Source organism: Anopheles funestus (assembly GCF_943734845.2).
Source record: "Anopheles funestus chromosome X unlocalized genomic scaffold, idAnoFuneDA-416_04 X_unloc_46, whole genome shotgun sequence".
NCBI lineage: Eukaryota > Metazoa > Arthropoda > Insecta > Diptera > Culicidae > Anopheles > Anopheles funestus.
Genome location: NW_026045172.1, coordinates 29,008 through 45,000, shown reverse-complemented (window position 1 = coordinate 45,000; position 15,993 = coordinate 29,008).

Sequence of the window (15,993 nt, the reverse complement as noted above, 5' to 3'; positions counted from 1 at the left end):
GCCGTGCGTAAAGGCCCTGCACCCGGTTCAGCTGCCTGCGACACGCCCGAAGCTTGACCGCTTCATGCCAAATCGGCGCAGCGTAGCGGAGAGTAGAGTCCACCACCGATGACAACAACCGTCGCTTCGCACACTTAGGTCCGCCATGGTTACGAAGCAACCTGGAGATGGCCTGCGCCACACGGAGCGCCTTCGACGTGGCCTGCTCAACGTGTGGCCTCCACGACAAGTGATCCTCAAGAATGACCCCGAGGTACTTGAGCGTGCGGGTCGGCATCTTCTCCACTCCGTCGATCGTCACTGGAACGCGGGTGCTTTCTCTCCGCATTGTGGAAACAATGACCAGCTCGGTCTTGGCCGGAGCAAGCTCCAGGTGGTGTTGCGCCATCCACAAGCTGATCATTCCTATCGCCGTTTCAGCTAACCGCGTCGCCGCCTCCGGTGTCGTCCCGCTCGCCAGCACCACGACGTCGTCGGCAAAACCGATCACCTCAGCGCCCTCAGGTAGCGCCAGCCGAAGCACGCCGTCGTACATGGCGTTCCACAGAGTCGGGCCCAGGATTGAGCCCTGTGGAACGCCCGCCGTGACCGTTCGCCGCACTGGTCCCTCGCTGGTTTCATACACCAGCCTCCTCTCAGAGAAGTAGCTGCGCAACATTCTCTGGAGGGCTACCGGAACTTGCAGCTTCTGCAGGGCAGCCGCGATCGCCTCCCAACTGGCGGAGTTGAAGGCGTTCCTGACATCCAGTGCTGCCACCACCAGACATCGAGGATCCCGCTGGTTGGTGCGATGGAACGTCCTCGCGTGCTGCCCCCTCTCGATCACCCGTTCGATGGCCTGTATCGTGGAACGGCCGCGCCGGAACCCGTACTGCCTTGGCGACAGTCGCGGAGCATCGCTGTTCTCCAAGTGGTCGTTCAGTCGATCCAGGATCACCCGCTCGAACCCCTTGGCGACTGCTCCTAGCATGAGCAGCGGACGATTTGATGACGGGTCGCCCGGCTGCTTGCCCGGCTTCGCGATCAGCACAAGTCGAGCCTCCTTCCACGCCGCAGGAAACTCGCCTCGCTCGAGCAGCTGGTTGTACACGTCCACGAAGACCTCCGGGTGCTTCCGCATCGCTGCCTTCACCGCAGTGTTCGGGATGCCGTCCAACCCTGGCGCCTTGGACGACGCCATCCGCTCAGCCAGCAGCAGGACCTCCGAGCTCGTGACCGGCCTCAGAGCGACGTGTGAGGCGGTGCTCGCTTCGATGTCCGGCCACTCGAACGCTGGATGCTCCGGGAACAAGGCGTCGACGATCGGACCAAGAACAGCTCGGTCCGTTTCCGGTGGCGCCCGGCCGCGAAGCTTCGCTCGCACAACCTTGTACCCGAGACCGAACACCTCAGCCTCGACGCCGTCAATCAGCTCCTGAAGGCTGCTCTCCTTGCTGTTCTGGATACTGGCCTGCAGCAAACGACGGCAATCCTGCAGTCCGGCAGACGTCACAGCACGCTCCGACGGTTGAGCCCGACGATGGGCTGCCTCCGCTGCTTCGCACTCTTCCCTCAAGCGCTCGATGTCCGGAGACCACCAGTACACCTGGGGCTTGCGGTGGAAGGTAGCCCCGTGTACTCTCTCCATGGTCTCATCGCACGCCCGAGTGAGTCCGCCAACCAGCCCCTCCGGAGTGTCGACCTGTCCGAAGCGGCCGACTGTGAGGGCGATGTCGAAGCTCTTCCGGACGAACTGCATCGTCTTCCACCGAGTTCCGGCGTGCCTGGCTGTCCCGTCACTGGCTGCTGCTTGGCTTTGGTGCTGCTGGCCACGTCTCTTGTTCCGTTGACCCGGAACCTCCACATGAAACTCGATGTACTCGTGATCGCTGCCGGAGAAGCGGTTAAGCACGCGCCATGAGTCCGGCCGCACAATGGATTGGCTGGCGAAGGAGACGTCGATGACGCTTTCCCGCGCAACCCCGTTGCCCTTGAAGGTGGGCACGTTGCCACGGTTCAGCGTCTGCAGCGCCAGCTGCTCCACCACGCTTAGGAGCTCCTGCCCCTTCCGGGTAGTGCGCGCACTCCCCCACTCCTCGTTCCAGGCGTTGAAGTCCCCAGCCAGGACTGATGTTGTATGTCCCACCAGCGACACCTCCACCGCACCAAGAAACTCCTCGAAGTCTTCCGAACCACTGCTGGGCGACACGTAGCAGCTGGCGAAAGTGACTCCCGCTATCGTGGCAACCACCAATCCCGGGACGACGCTTCCCCACAGACGCTGGATGGGGTAAGCCCCCGTTGCGACGATCGCCACGCTCAACTCCTCATCAACAGCCCATCGCGGATCATCTCGAGGCGGCCGATACAGCTCACAGGCGAGCACCACCTGAACATCCAGCTCGCGAGCCGTCTGCATCAGCAGGTCCTGAGCTGTCCTGCTCCGCCCAAGGTTGATCTGCAGCACCTTTAGCGCCGGCACGTCAGATGACCGACCGGATGCGGGCCGCTGCACACGGCACAGCACACCTCCGCCGTGCAGCTCTTCGCCTGATGATCTGGCTTCCCGCATCGAATGCAGCTGGCCGAGCGATCGACCTCGCTCGTGCACGCTGCCCGGACGTGTCCCATCTCCAGACACTTGTAACAACGTTGCTGCCGCGTCTGCATTGGAGCCACCTTCCGGATCAGGCAGGACGTGTACTTGATTTTGACAAACTTCCCGTCCAGCTCCTCTGCCGCCTTCGTTGTCACCCGCGCTATCGCCACCTTCGTGCCGTCCCACGCTGGTCGCAGCCGAACCGAAGTCTCCTCCACGGTGTGCTGGCATAGCTCGGAGAGTGCCTTCGCCACGTGTGACTCCTCCGCTAAAGGGTCGACCGCGTCCATCCGGATGTCGACCGTGGGAGTCACCAAGCGTGCTGATGCCGGCAGTTCCGCCTTCGCGCACACGTCTTGGATGCACTGCAGCACCTCTGCAGCATTCGCGCTCTCCTTCAGCTCCATAACAAGTCGGGAGCGTGTGGTGCGTCGTCCGACTCCAAGGGCATCTGCATACTTCACCATCTCTGGAGCCCCACGCACAACCTGGTAAACCTCGGTCCAGGTTTGTCCCTCAGCTGGAGCGATCTCAATTGCGTCCGGCTTAGTCTTTCGCTGCCGTTGACGCCTTCCGCCTCGTCGTGTTGCAGGCTGGCTACGCCAAGCCTGTTGCCCCTGCTGTTGTTGGGGCTGCTGTGACGATGGTCCTGCAACCGCCTGTCGCTGGACCTTCGCCCGTTGTTGTTGCAGCTGCGGCCACTGCTGCTGCTGCTGCTGCTGCTGCATGCTCGCTGATTGACGTGCCGGCTTACGGCGCACCACCTCAGTCCAGGAGCCGCCATCCTGGTCCGGAGACGGCTCCACCATAGCCGTCACCGCAACCTGCTGTCGCTGCAGCTGCTGCTGCTGCCCACGCTGCTGCTCACTCTGCTGCTGCTCCATCCGACGCCGTGGCATTGGGGTCGGCGAATAAGCCACAGAGGCGCGTATCGGCTCGCCCAGCTGCTGCTGACCTCCGACCACCTGCAAAATGAGCTCATTAAGCGCGTCACGCTCGCGCCGATGAGCCTCACGATCCAGCCGTTGTGCCTCTCGAAGTGCGGCGATTTCCGCCGCCGCTATTTCCTCCCGACGTACAGCCGCCGAGAGTGCCACCTCCGCATCGCGACGAGCATTCGCTTCTGCTGACGCCATCTGGACCCGGAAGAGGGACAGCTCCTCTTGCAGCTTGGCGAGCATGGCCCGCAGCTCCTCGTTGGTGCGACGAAGCTCGCGCATCTCCTCGTCGCGTTGCGCTGCAGAACCGGTAGAGGTCGTCTCCTTGACGACCGGCATCGACGACTTCGTAAGCAGCACTCGCGGCTGCAATGAAGGACGATTCGTCGGCGCAACCCTCTCGTCCGTCGACAAGGTCCTCGACCGCAAAGACCTTGCACCGTCCATGGTGCTTGGCTTCCCCAGGTGCCAAGCAAACCCTAATGAAAAAGAATCGACTTACTTGCCTCTCCGTTGATCGACTCCGGATTGATGGCAGCAAGTAGGTCTCGCCGAGACGAATCCAACGAGGTGTCGGACGTCCAAATCGGACCAGCGGTTCCGAAACGGTGCACAAATGAAAATTCCGCTCGCACACACACACACACAAAACCCAGTTCCGGGGCCGTTCACTGGATCGCCCCCCCTGGTACGGCAAGAGCTGGCTCTCGCGAAGACGATTCCAGGGAGGTGTCGCACGTCCGGGTCCGACGAAAACTGACGGAGTGGTGCACGTTTTGGCCACCGATTTTCACACACACACGGTCAAAATGTCCGGCACTCTGGCCACCGCACTATGGGCCCGATTGACCCGTTGAAGGCACGTATCGACGCGTCTTGCCGAGACGCGTCCAACGAAGTGCTAAACGTTAAAATCGGTCCACTTTTCTCGAAGTTGTGCAATAAAAATGTTTTCGCACTAACACTAATGCACTCGCACACTAACACCACCAAAGGATTTTTCCAGATAGCAGAACTCAGCCGTTTATGGACCGATCCTGGCGATCCACGGATCGATCGACGCGCCCGGCCAAGCCCTATCCGATGGTGGGTGGATCGAGGGGGTGGTGGGAGGAAACTGGCCTCCAAAAACCCGAAAAACCCCCTTTTTTTCGCCTTTTCGCCGGTTTCCGGACTAATTCCGGTCCGATCGGCCTGCGGCCAATTTTCCCGGGTGAGTCCCGATGGGCCACTCCTGTTACGATGATTAAACCCGCGCCAGGTTGCAGGGTTGATTTTTGAAAATTCAAAAACCGGGCCGGAAAAAACTCCCTGGTTTTTGGGAGTAGCGGGGGGGGACTTGGCACACGTGTAGAGGACCCCAATCGAGGGCCGGATGCCAAAATCCAAGTGGCCAGGTGGCCAACCGACCGAGTTATTAAATTTCAAAAATTTAATAACTAATTAAATAATATTGGCCTTCCACTTTGCCAAATCTTCAAGATGTCGCCCGAAAACACGTGGTGGATTTTACACGCAATTTTTGAAACCGGAAATGCAAAAAACCTCCAACTTTGGGCGCTAATAACTCCGTTGGTTTTCAACGCACAGAAACGTCAGACCACTTCAACGAATCGGGACGTTCTCACTTAACGTTCTACAATATTTTTAAATCGATTCGCGCACTTATAGAGGGCAATATAAACCGGACACTCAAAAACACCAGTTTTTTGATGACCACTTCCGGTGGCATACACACACACGCACAAACTTCACACCGTTGGATGCGTCTTTTCAATACGCGTCTTTTGATGTTTCACTTTTGAAAATCCGTTAAGAATTGACGAAGTTATTCACGAAAAACTGGTCCCCGGAAAATCCCATACAAATTGTATGGCGAGAACCGAAACCGGAAACGCGAAAAACCTCCAACTTTGGGCGCTAATATCTCCGTTGTTTTTCAACGCTCAGAAACGGCAGACCACTTAAACGAAAGGTCTCGTTCGCGGTAATCACGTTCACATATTTTTAAACCGATTTATTACAGTTTAAGTGTCACTATTGAATCATAACCTCACTTTTCCACTTTTTCACCTGCAGTTTTGAGGTTATGTAACGCACACTCCGCACACACACACCAATCGATGCGTCTTTGAAATACGCGTCTTTTGATGTTTTACTTTTGAAAATCCGTTGAGAATTGACGAAGTTATTCACGAAAAACTGGTCTACGGAAAATCCCATACAAATTGTATGGCGAGAGTCAAAACCGGAAAAGCGAAAAACCTCCAACTTTGGGCACTAATATCTCCGCGGTTTATCAATGCACAGAAACGGCAGACCACTTCAACGAATCGGGATAATCTCACTTAAAGTTCTGCAGTAACTTTAAACCGATTCGCGCACTTTAAGAGGATAATACCAACCGGACACTAGAAAACGCTGGTTTTTCCCTCCTGAGGGGGAGGGGGTGGATATGGGAGGGGCGGGGGGGTGACAATCCGGTGCTCCACTCCGAGACCTATCCACCGATACCCCGGACGTGCCTCTGGCACGAGGATTGTCCGAGATATGCCACTTTAAAGGATTTGTCCGGAAGTCTGATAAGTCGGTGTTGGAGTTCGATAACACTTATCAAACTACTTATCAAACTTTTTCAAACCCCTATATCTCCGGAACCGCTTGTCCGATCCGGACGTCCGACGGCTCCCCGGAAAGGAAATTTTGTCCTCTTTTGAAATATTTCAAGGTTGAAATATTTCATGAAATATTTCGTGAAATATTTCACGTTTTCCTCAAAAACGCTCGTAGCACTATGGTTCGAGTTGGGGGGGCTGGGGAATATCACTCCTAACAACACCAGCGCCACCTGTGGGTAAATCTCAAACTATTCTGCTTTAATCGCACTATTCGCAAATTCGCACGGGAGCGCTCGAAAAACACGTCCGTTCACTTCGGAGGTTTCGCTCAGACTACAGGGATAACTGGCTTGTGGCCGCCAAGCGTTCATAGCGACGTGGCTTTTTGATCCTTCGATGTCGGCTCTTCCTATCATTGTAAAGCAAAATTTACCAAGCGTAGGATTGTTCACCCTTTCAAGGGAACGTGAGCTGGGTTTAGACCGTCGTGAGACAGGTTAGTTTTACCCTACTGGTGTGCATTGTTTGTCGCTATCTTAACGGAATTCCTGTGCAGTACGAGAGGAACCACAGGTACGGACCACTGGCTCAATACTAGTTCGAACGGACTATGGTATGACGCTACGTCCGCTGGATTATGCCTGAACGCCTCTAAGGTCGTATCCAATCCGAGCTGATAGCGCTTCTTATACCCATTAGGTGGTCGTAAGCTAGCGGGCCTAACAACCCTCCGAGAACCGTCCGTGCTGTCCATTGGCACACTGGCGTCTCATCCCCGCTTACTACTAGGCCGCAAAGGGCGGGTTCGCGCTGCACGTGTTAGTACCATACATGTTGGGAACACCGGTGGACGAGCTTGCCGACTGTGGATATCACTAGTTTCGACACCTACGACCGCCCGCAAACGACGGGACTACAGGCTGGGAGCTTCAAGTTGTAGAGATGCGTTCGCATCGATCCTCTCAGGCGACCCATGCTTGGTGGTTAGTGCTTGCGCGTGCGCGCCCCGTGTGTGCTGGAATTGGCCAACCAGTGCACATTGGTGGTGCGTACCGTGACTTGCACCATGTGACGAGAGTGTTGAAGAACACTGTGTGGTGACTCTATGCCTATGTGATGGGGTGCTTGTAACACACGACCGAACCGACGGCTCGTTGGATGGTCACGACAGTGTGGTGCAGGTGCGCCCATGTGTAACGAATACATTGAGTGCCGTTGGAGGTTAGCGGTTGGTTGGTTGCATGCTACAACTTCGCGTTGTACATGGGCTGGCCGCTGCGCTTCCTTCGGGTTGCCACTTGATGTTGATAGGCTTGGTGTGTTGTGTTCGTTGACTTTTGGTTCATTCCAAAAGTCTTCGGACTTAGATAATTTTACAAGTGTCGGCGCTCTCGGACCGAAAATAAGAAGACAACTAAGAAGAAAAAGAGAAAGAAGCTAATAGTGGAAAGTATTCTTCTTCAAAGAAGGAACAAAAATTTTACAAGTGTTGAAAAATTTCCTAAGTCCAAAAAATTTTCTAAGTCCAGAAAATTTTCTAAGTCCCACAAAATGGAACTTGATGAAGAAGATACAGAAGTTGAAAATTTTTCTAAGTCCAAAAAATTTTCTAAGTCCAGAAAATTTTCTAAGTCCAAAGTGTTGGAGCAATTTCCAAAGGCCCATAGGTTGCACTGAATTTTCCTAAGTTGGCCACAAGTACCCATGAGGTATCGAGAAGGTTCACCCGAAGGACATAATATGTCCCAAAGTACCGATAGAGTACCCACAAATAGCACCGCGTTGGCCTAAGTTGGCCAAAAGTACCGATAGAGTACCCACAAGTAGCACTGAGTTGGCCTAAGTTGGCCAAAAGTACCGATAGAGTACCCACAAATAGCACCGAATGGGCCTAAGTTGGCCAAAAGTACCGATAGAGTACCCACAAGAAGCACTGAGTTGGCCTAAGTTGGCCAAAAGTACCGATAGAGTACCCACAAATAGCACCCAGTTGGCCTAAGTTGGCCAAAAGTACCGATAGAGCACCCAAAAGTAGCACCCAATTGGCCTATGTTGGCCAAAAGTACCGATAGAGTACCCACAAATAGCACCCAGTTGGCCTAAGTTGGCCAAAAGTACCGATAGAGCACCCACAAGTAGCACCCAATTGGCCTATGTTGGCCAAAAGTACCGATAGAGTACCCACAAATAGCACCGAATGGGCCTAAGTTGGCCAAAAGTACCGATAGAGTACCCACAAATAGCACCGAATGGGCCTAAGTTGGCCAAAAGTACCGATAGAGTACCCACAAGAAGCACTGAGTTGGCCTAAGTTGGCCAAAAGTACCGATAGAGTACCCACAAATAGCACCCAGTTGGCCTAAGTTGGCCAAAAGTACCGATAGAGCACCCAAAAGTAGCACCCAATTGGCCTATGTTGGCCAAAAGTACCGATAGAGTACCCACAAATAGCACCCAGTTGGCCTAAGTTGGCCAAAAGTACCGATAGAGCACCCACAAGTAGCACCCAATTGGCCTATGTTGGCCAAAAGTACCGATAGAGTACCCACAAATAGCACCGAATGGGCCTAAGTTGGCCAAAAGTACCGATAGAGTACCCACAAATAGCACCCAATTGGCCTAAGTTGGCCAAAAGTACCGATAGAGTACCCACAAGAAGCACTGAGTTGGCCTAAGTTGGCCAAAAGTACCGATAGAGTACCCACAAATAGCACCCAGTTGGCCTAAGTTGGCCAAAAGTACCGATAGAGCACCCAAAAGTAGCACCCAATTGGCCTATGTTGGCCAAAAGTACCGATAGAGTACCCACAAATAGCACCCAGTTGGCCTAAGTTGGCCAAAAGTACCGATAGAGCACCCACAAGTAGCACCCAATTGGCCTATGTTGGCCAAAAGTACCGATAGAGTACCCACAAATAGCACCGAATGGGCCTAAGTTGGCCAAAAGTACCGATAGAGTACCCACACATAGCACCGCGTTGGCCTAAGTTGGCCAAAAGTACCGATAGAGTACCCACAAGTAGCACTGAGTTGGCCTAAGTTGGCCAAAAGTACTGATAGAGTACCCACAAATAGCACCGAATGGGCCTAACTTGGCCAAAAGTACCGATAGAGTACCCACAAATAGCACCGAATGGGCCTAACATGGCCAAAAGTACCGATAGAGCACCCACATATAGCACCCCATTGGCCTAAGTTGGCCAAAAGTACCGATAGAGTACCCACAAAGAGCACCCAATTGGCCTAAGTTGGCCAAAAGTACCGCCAAGTAGCACCATAGAGGCCCGAGTAGAGCGAAATGTGGGCCAAATTGAACATTTGAAAATTTTTACAAGTCCAGAAAATTTTCTAAGTCCAGAAAATTTTCTAAGTCCAAAGAGTTGGACAAATTTCCTTAGGCCCAAAGGTTGCACTGAATGTTCCTAAGTTGGCCATCAGTACCCATGAAGTATCGCGAAGGTTCACCCGAAAGACACAATATGCCCTAAAGTACCCACAGAGTACCCACAAGTTGCACCCAATTGGCCTAAGTTGGCCAAAAGTACCGACAAGTAGCACCATAGAGGCCCGAGTAGAGCGAAATGTGGGCCAAAGTACCGAGTAGTTGCCACAAATGCCCAAATGGATACCAAAATGTGGTACCAAGTACCTAACTGTTGCAACAAATGCTAGCTTTCTGAGCAAAAGCTGTGGACCAATTTCGTAGAAGAACCGCCTAGGCGAAAAGGCAAAAATCGCCGAAGCTGGCCCGCTCGCAGAGCTCGCGGGCCAGGAGATACTCATAGGGCGATTTACTAGAGTGGGGAACTTGAGAATTTTTGTGTCCGAGACTTTGGGCAACTTCGCGGCCGCCCCCTTAAAGTAAAAGATTTTCTCTGGGTGCCTAAAATTCGCAATTCCCGCAAAGTCGGGAAGACGTTAAAGTTTTTGCCCAAAAAATGGCCATCGATTTAAGGTGATTTTCCAATAAGAAAATGCTTCCTATTTTGAATTTTTTCGAATATTTCCTAAACTAAGCGTCGGAGCACATGGCCGTGGAGGAACTTTTGGTAGCTTTTGGCAAGGGCTATCGGATGAAATAATAAGAAAGGCCATCAGAGCGATATTGGATTAATGCGGGCTCATAAACGCACCTGAGAAGTGAAAATTGGTACCTTGCACGCAGGATGCAAGAAATGCTTGAGTGTTAACCATCATCGGTACCAAGTACCTAGGTTATATCGAGTGCGTAGATGGAAGTCGGTACCAAAGGGAAACCTTCCTAGGCTAGGTGCACGCAAGTGAGTATGGATCGATCAGTAGAAAGATGGGAAGCCCAAGGAAACCTTCCTAGGCTAGGTGCACGCAAGTGAGTATGGATCGATCAGTAGAAAGATGGGAAGCCCAAGGAAACCTTCCTAGGCTAGGTGCACGCAAGTGAGTATGGATCGATCAGTAGAAAGATGGGAAGCCATAGGAAACCTTCCTAGGCTAGGTGCACGCAAGTGAGTATGGATCGATCAGTAGAAAGTGGGAAGCCCAAGGAAACCTTCCTAGGCTAGGTGCACGCAAGTGAGTATGGATCGATCAGTAGAAAGATGGGAAGCCATAGGAAACCTTCCTAGGCTAGGTGCACGCAAGTGAGTATGGATCGATCAGTAGAAAGATGGGAAGCCATAGGAAACCTTCCTAGGCTAGGTGCACGCAAGTGAGTATGGATCGATCAGTAGAAAGATGGGAAGCCATAGGAAACCTTCCTAGGCTAGGTGCACGCAAGTGAGTATGGATCGATCAGTAGAAAGATGGGAAGCCCAAGGAAACCTTCCTAGGCTAGGTGCACGCAAGTGAGTATGGATCGATCAGTAGAAAGATGGGAAGCCCAAGGAAACCTTCCTAGGCTAGGTGCACGCAAGTGAGTATGGATCGATCAGTAGAAAGATGGGAAGCCATAGGAAACCTTCCTAGGCTAGGTGCACGCAAGTGAGTATGGATCGATCAGTAGAAAGATGGGAAGCCCAAGGAAACCTTCCTAGGCTAGGTGCACGCAAGTGAGTATGGATCGATCAGTAGAAAGATGGGAAGCCATAGGAAACCTTCCTAGGCTAGGTGCACGCAAGTGAGTATGGATCGATCAGTAGAAAGATGGGAAGCCCAAGGAAACCTTCCTAGGCTAGGTGCACGCAAGTGAGTATGGATCGATCAGTAGAAAGATGGGAAGCCATAGGAAACCTTCCTAGGCTAGGTGCACGCAAGTGAGTATGGATCGATCAGTAGAAAGATGGGAAGCCATAGGAAACCTTCCTAGGCTAGGTGCACGCAAGTGAGTATGGATCGATCAGTAGAAAGATGGGAAGCCCAAGGAAACCTTCCTAGGCTAGGTGCACGCAAGTGAGTATGGATCGATCAGTAGAAAGATGGGAAGCCATAGGAAACCTTCCTAGGCTAGGTGCACGCAAGTGAGTATGGATCGATCAGTAGAAAGATGGGAAGCCCAAGGAAACCTTCCTAGGCTAGGTGCACGCAAGTGAGTATGGATCGATCAGTAGAAAGATGGGAAGCCCAAGGAAACCTTCCTAGGCTAGGTGCACGCAAGTGAGTATGGATCGATCAGTAGAAAGATGGGAAGCCATAGGAAACCTTCCTAGGCTAGGTGCACGCAAGTGAGTATGGATCGATCAGTAGAAAGATGGGAAGCCATAGGAAACCTTCCTAGGCTAGGTGCACGCAAGTGAGTATGGATCGATCAGTAGAAAGATGGGAAGCCCAAGGAAACCTTCCTAGGCTAGGTGCACGCAAGTGAGTATGGATCGATCAGTAGAAAGATGGGAAGCCATAGGAAACCTTCCTAGGCTAGGTGCACGCAAGTGAGTATGGATCGATCAGTAGAAAGATGGGAAGCCCAAGGAAACCTTCCTAGGCTAGGTGCACGCAAGTGAGTATGGATCGATCAGTAGAAAGATGGGAAGCCATCGGAAACCTTCCTAGGCTAGGTGCACGCAAGTGAGTATGGATCGATCAGTAGAAAGATGGGAAGCCCAAGGAAACCTTCCTAGGCTAGGTGCACGCAAGTGAGTATGGATCGATCAGTAGAAAGATGGGAAGCCATAGGAAACCTTCCTAGGCTAGGTGCACGCAAGTGAGTATGGATCGATCAGTAGAAAGATGGGAAGCCATAGGAAACCTTCCTAGGCTAGGTGCACGCAAGTGAGTATGGATCGATCAGTAGAAAGATGGGAAGCCCTAGGAAACCTTCCTAGGCTAGGTGCACGCAAGTGAGTATGGATCGATCAGTAGAAAGATGGGAAGCCATAGGAAACCTTCCTAGGCTAGGTGCACGCAAGTGAGTATGGATCGATCAGTAGAAAGATGGGAAGCCCAAGGAAACCTTCCTAGGCTAGGTGCACGCAAGTGAGTATGGATCGATCAGTAGAAAGATGGGAAGCCCAAGGAAACCTTCCTAGGCTAGGTGCACGCAAGTGAGTATGGATCGATCAGTAGAAAGATGGGAAGCCCAAGGAAACCTTCCTAGGCTAGGTGCACGCAAGTGAGTATGGATCGATCAGTAGAAAGATGGGAAGCCATAGGAAACCTTCCTAGGCTAGGTGCACGCAAGTGAGTATGGATCGATCAGTAGAAAGATGGGAAGCCATAGGAAACCTTCCTAGGCTAGGTGCACGCAAGTGAGTATGGATCGATCAGTAGAAAGATGGGAAGCCCAAGGAAACCTTCCTAGGCTAGGTGCACGCAAGTGAGTATGGATCGATCAGTAGAAAGATGGGAAGCCATAGGAAACCTTCCTAGGCTAGGTGCACGCAAGTGAGTATGGATCGATCAGTAGAAAGATGGGAAGCCATAGGAAACCTTCCTAGGCTAGGTGCACGCAAGTGAGTATGGATCGATCAGTAGAAAGATGGGAAGCCCAAGGAAACCTTCCTAGGCTAGGTGCACGCAAGTGAGTATGGATCGATCAGTAGAAAGATGGGAAGCCATAGGAAACCTTCCTAGGCTAGGTGCACGCAAGTGAGTATGGATCGATCAGTAGAAAGATGGGAAGCCCAAGGAAACCTTCCTAGGCTAGGTGCACGCAAGTGAGTATGGATCGATCAGTAGAAAGATGGGAAGCCATAGGAAACCTTCCTAGGCTAGGTGCACGCAAGTGAGTATGGATCGATCAGTAGAAAGATGGGAAGCCCAAGGAAACCTTCCTAGGCTAGGTGCACGCAAGTGAGTATGGATCGATCAGTAGAAAGATGGGAAGCCATAGGAAACCTTCCTAGGCTAGGTGCACGCAAGTGAGTATGGATCGATCAGTAGAAAGATGGGAAGCCATAGGAAACCTTCCTAGGCTAGGTGCACGCAAGTGAGTATGGATCGATCAGTAGAAAGATGGGAAGCCATAGGAAACCTTCCTAGGCTAGGTGCACGCAAGTGAGTATGGATCGATCAGTAGAAAGATGGGAAGCCCAAGGAAACCTTCCTAGGCTAGGTGCACGCAAGTGAGTATGGATCGATCAGTAGAAAGATGGGAAGCCATAGGAAACCTTCCTAGGCTAGGTGCACGCAAGTGAGTATGGATCGATCAGTAGAAAGTGGGAAGCCCAGTACCAAATGCCCTAGTGAAGACCGTAAACGAATATCATGAACCGAGAAGGAGCACCAAATGCCCTAGTGAAGACCGTAAACGAATATCATGAACCGATAAGGAGCACCAAATGCCCTAGTGAAGACCGTAAACGAATATCATGAACCGATAAGGAGCACCAAATGCCCTAGTGAAGACCGTAAACGAATATCATGAACCGAGAAGTAGCAACGAATGCCTGAAAAAGTACCAAGTCCTCGGTATAGAGTAACGAGAGTTAACCGCCGTGATGTATGCAATGTGGGCAGCCATTGCATGGGTTCTGGACTTGGTTCGCGAATAACTTTTTTGCTAGACATCGGACAAAGTTGACGTGGAAGAACGAAATGTAGCATTTGATGCCACCTATCCAAAACTTTTTCAAGATTGAAGATCCGATCGATACAGCCTGAGTTATAGGCAAAAGTTGGTGCAAAAACGAGCATTTTTAATGGTGAAAAATCGGTACTCCTCGAATAGCTCCTGTTGGAAGCATCGGACCACATGGTCGTGGAGGAACATATTGTAGCGCGCGGTGTCAAGTATCGACACCCAAAACCGCATGTCCGATGGACGGAAAATGACCAAGTTATAGTGAAAACTTGGTTGCACCAAATTCCCGAAGAAGTGCAACGAGAAGGTGAATGCGATGGTTGTTCGTCGAATAGCTCCGGCCACAGACATGGTAGCGATTAGTGGTGCATGGAAGAAATCTAGCCACAAGTGCCATCTACCCATGGCCAGAAGAAAGTGTGGCCATATCTTGGATACCGGCGGAGCTATGGGGCAAATATGGGCCAAAAATGGTGCAAGTTGGACCAAAAATCCGAAAAAGTACCTAGGTAAATGCGATGGTTGTTCGTCGAATAGCTCCGGCCAGAGACATGGTAGCGATTAGTGGTGCATGGAAGAAATCTAGCCACAAGTGCCATCTACCCATGGCCAGAAGAAAGTGTGGCGCTATCTTGGATACCGGCGGAGCTATGGGGCAAATATGGGCCAAAAATGGTGCAAGTTGGACCAAAAATCCGACCAAGTGCGCGAGGCGCTTTCGTGAATAGCTCCGGCCACAGACATGGTAGCGATTAGTGGTGCATGGAAGAAATCTAGCCACAAGTGCCATCTACCCATGGCCAGAAGAAAGTGTGGCCATATCTTGGATACCGGCGGAGCTATGGGGCAAATATGGGCCAAAAATGGTGCTAGTTGGACCAAAAATCCGACCAAGTGCGCGAGGCGCTTTCGTGAATAGCTCCGGCCACAGACATGGTAGCGATTAGTGGTGCATGGAAGAAATCTAGCCACAAGTGCCATCTACCCATGGCCAGAAGAAAGTGTGGCCATATCTTGGATACCGGCGGAGCTATGGGGCAAATATGGGCCAAAAATGGTGCAAGTTGGACCAAAAATCCGAAAAAGTACCTAGGTAAATGCGATGGTTGTTCGTCGAATAGCTCCGGCCACAGACATGGTAGCGATTAGTGGTGCATGGAAGAAATCTAGCCACAAGTGCCATCTACCCATGGCCAGAAGAAAGTGTGGCCATATCTTGGATACCGGCGGAGCTATGGGGCAAATATGGGCCAAAAATGGTGCAAGTTGGACCAAAAATCCGACCAAGTGCGCGAGGCGCTTTCGTGAATAGCTCCGGCCACAGACATGGTAGCGATTAGTGGTGCATGGAAGAAATCTAGCCACAAGTGCCATCTACCCATGGCCAGAAGAAAGTGTGGCCATATCTTGGATACCGGCGGAGCTATGGGGCAAATATGGGCCAAAAATGGTGCAAGTTTGACCAAAAATCCGACCAAGTGCGCGAGGCGCTTTCGTGAATAGCTCCGGCCACAGACATGGTAGCGATTAGTGGTGCATGGAAGAAATCTAGCCACAAGTGCCATCTACCCATGGCCAGAAGAAAGTGTGGCGCTATCTTGGATACCGGCGGAGCTATGGGGCAAATATGGGCCAAAAATGGTGCAAGTTGGACCAAAAATCCGACCAAGTGCGCGAGGCGCTTTCGTGAATAGCTCCGGCCACAGACATGGTAGCGATTAGTGGTGCATGGAAGAAATCTAGCCACAAGTGCCATCTACCCATGGCCAGAAGAAAGTGTGGCGCTATCTTGGATACCGGCGGAGCTATGGGGCAAATACGGGCCAAAAATGGGTAAAATTTGACGGTTCAAAGCCAAGGGTAAATTTTTTTATTCCTCTAATAACTTCTAGCACAGACATTGAATCGGTTGGAGATGTATGGATG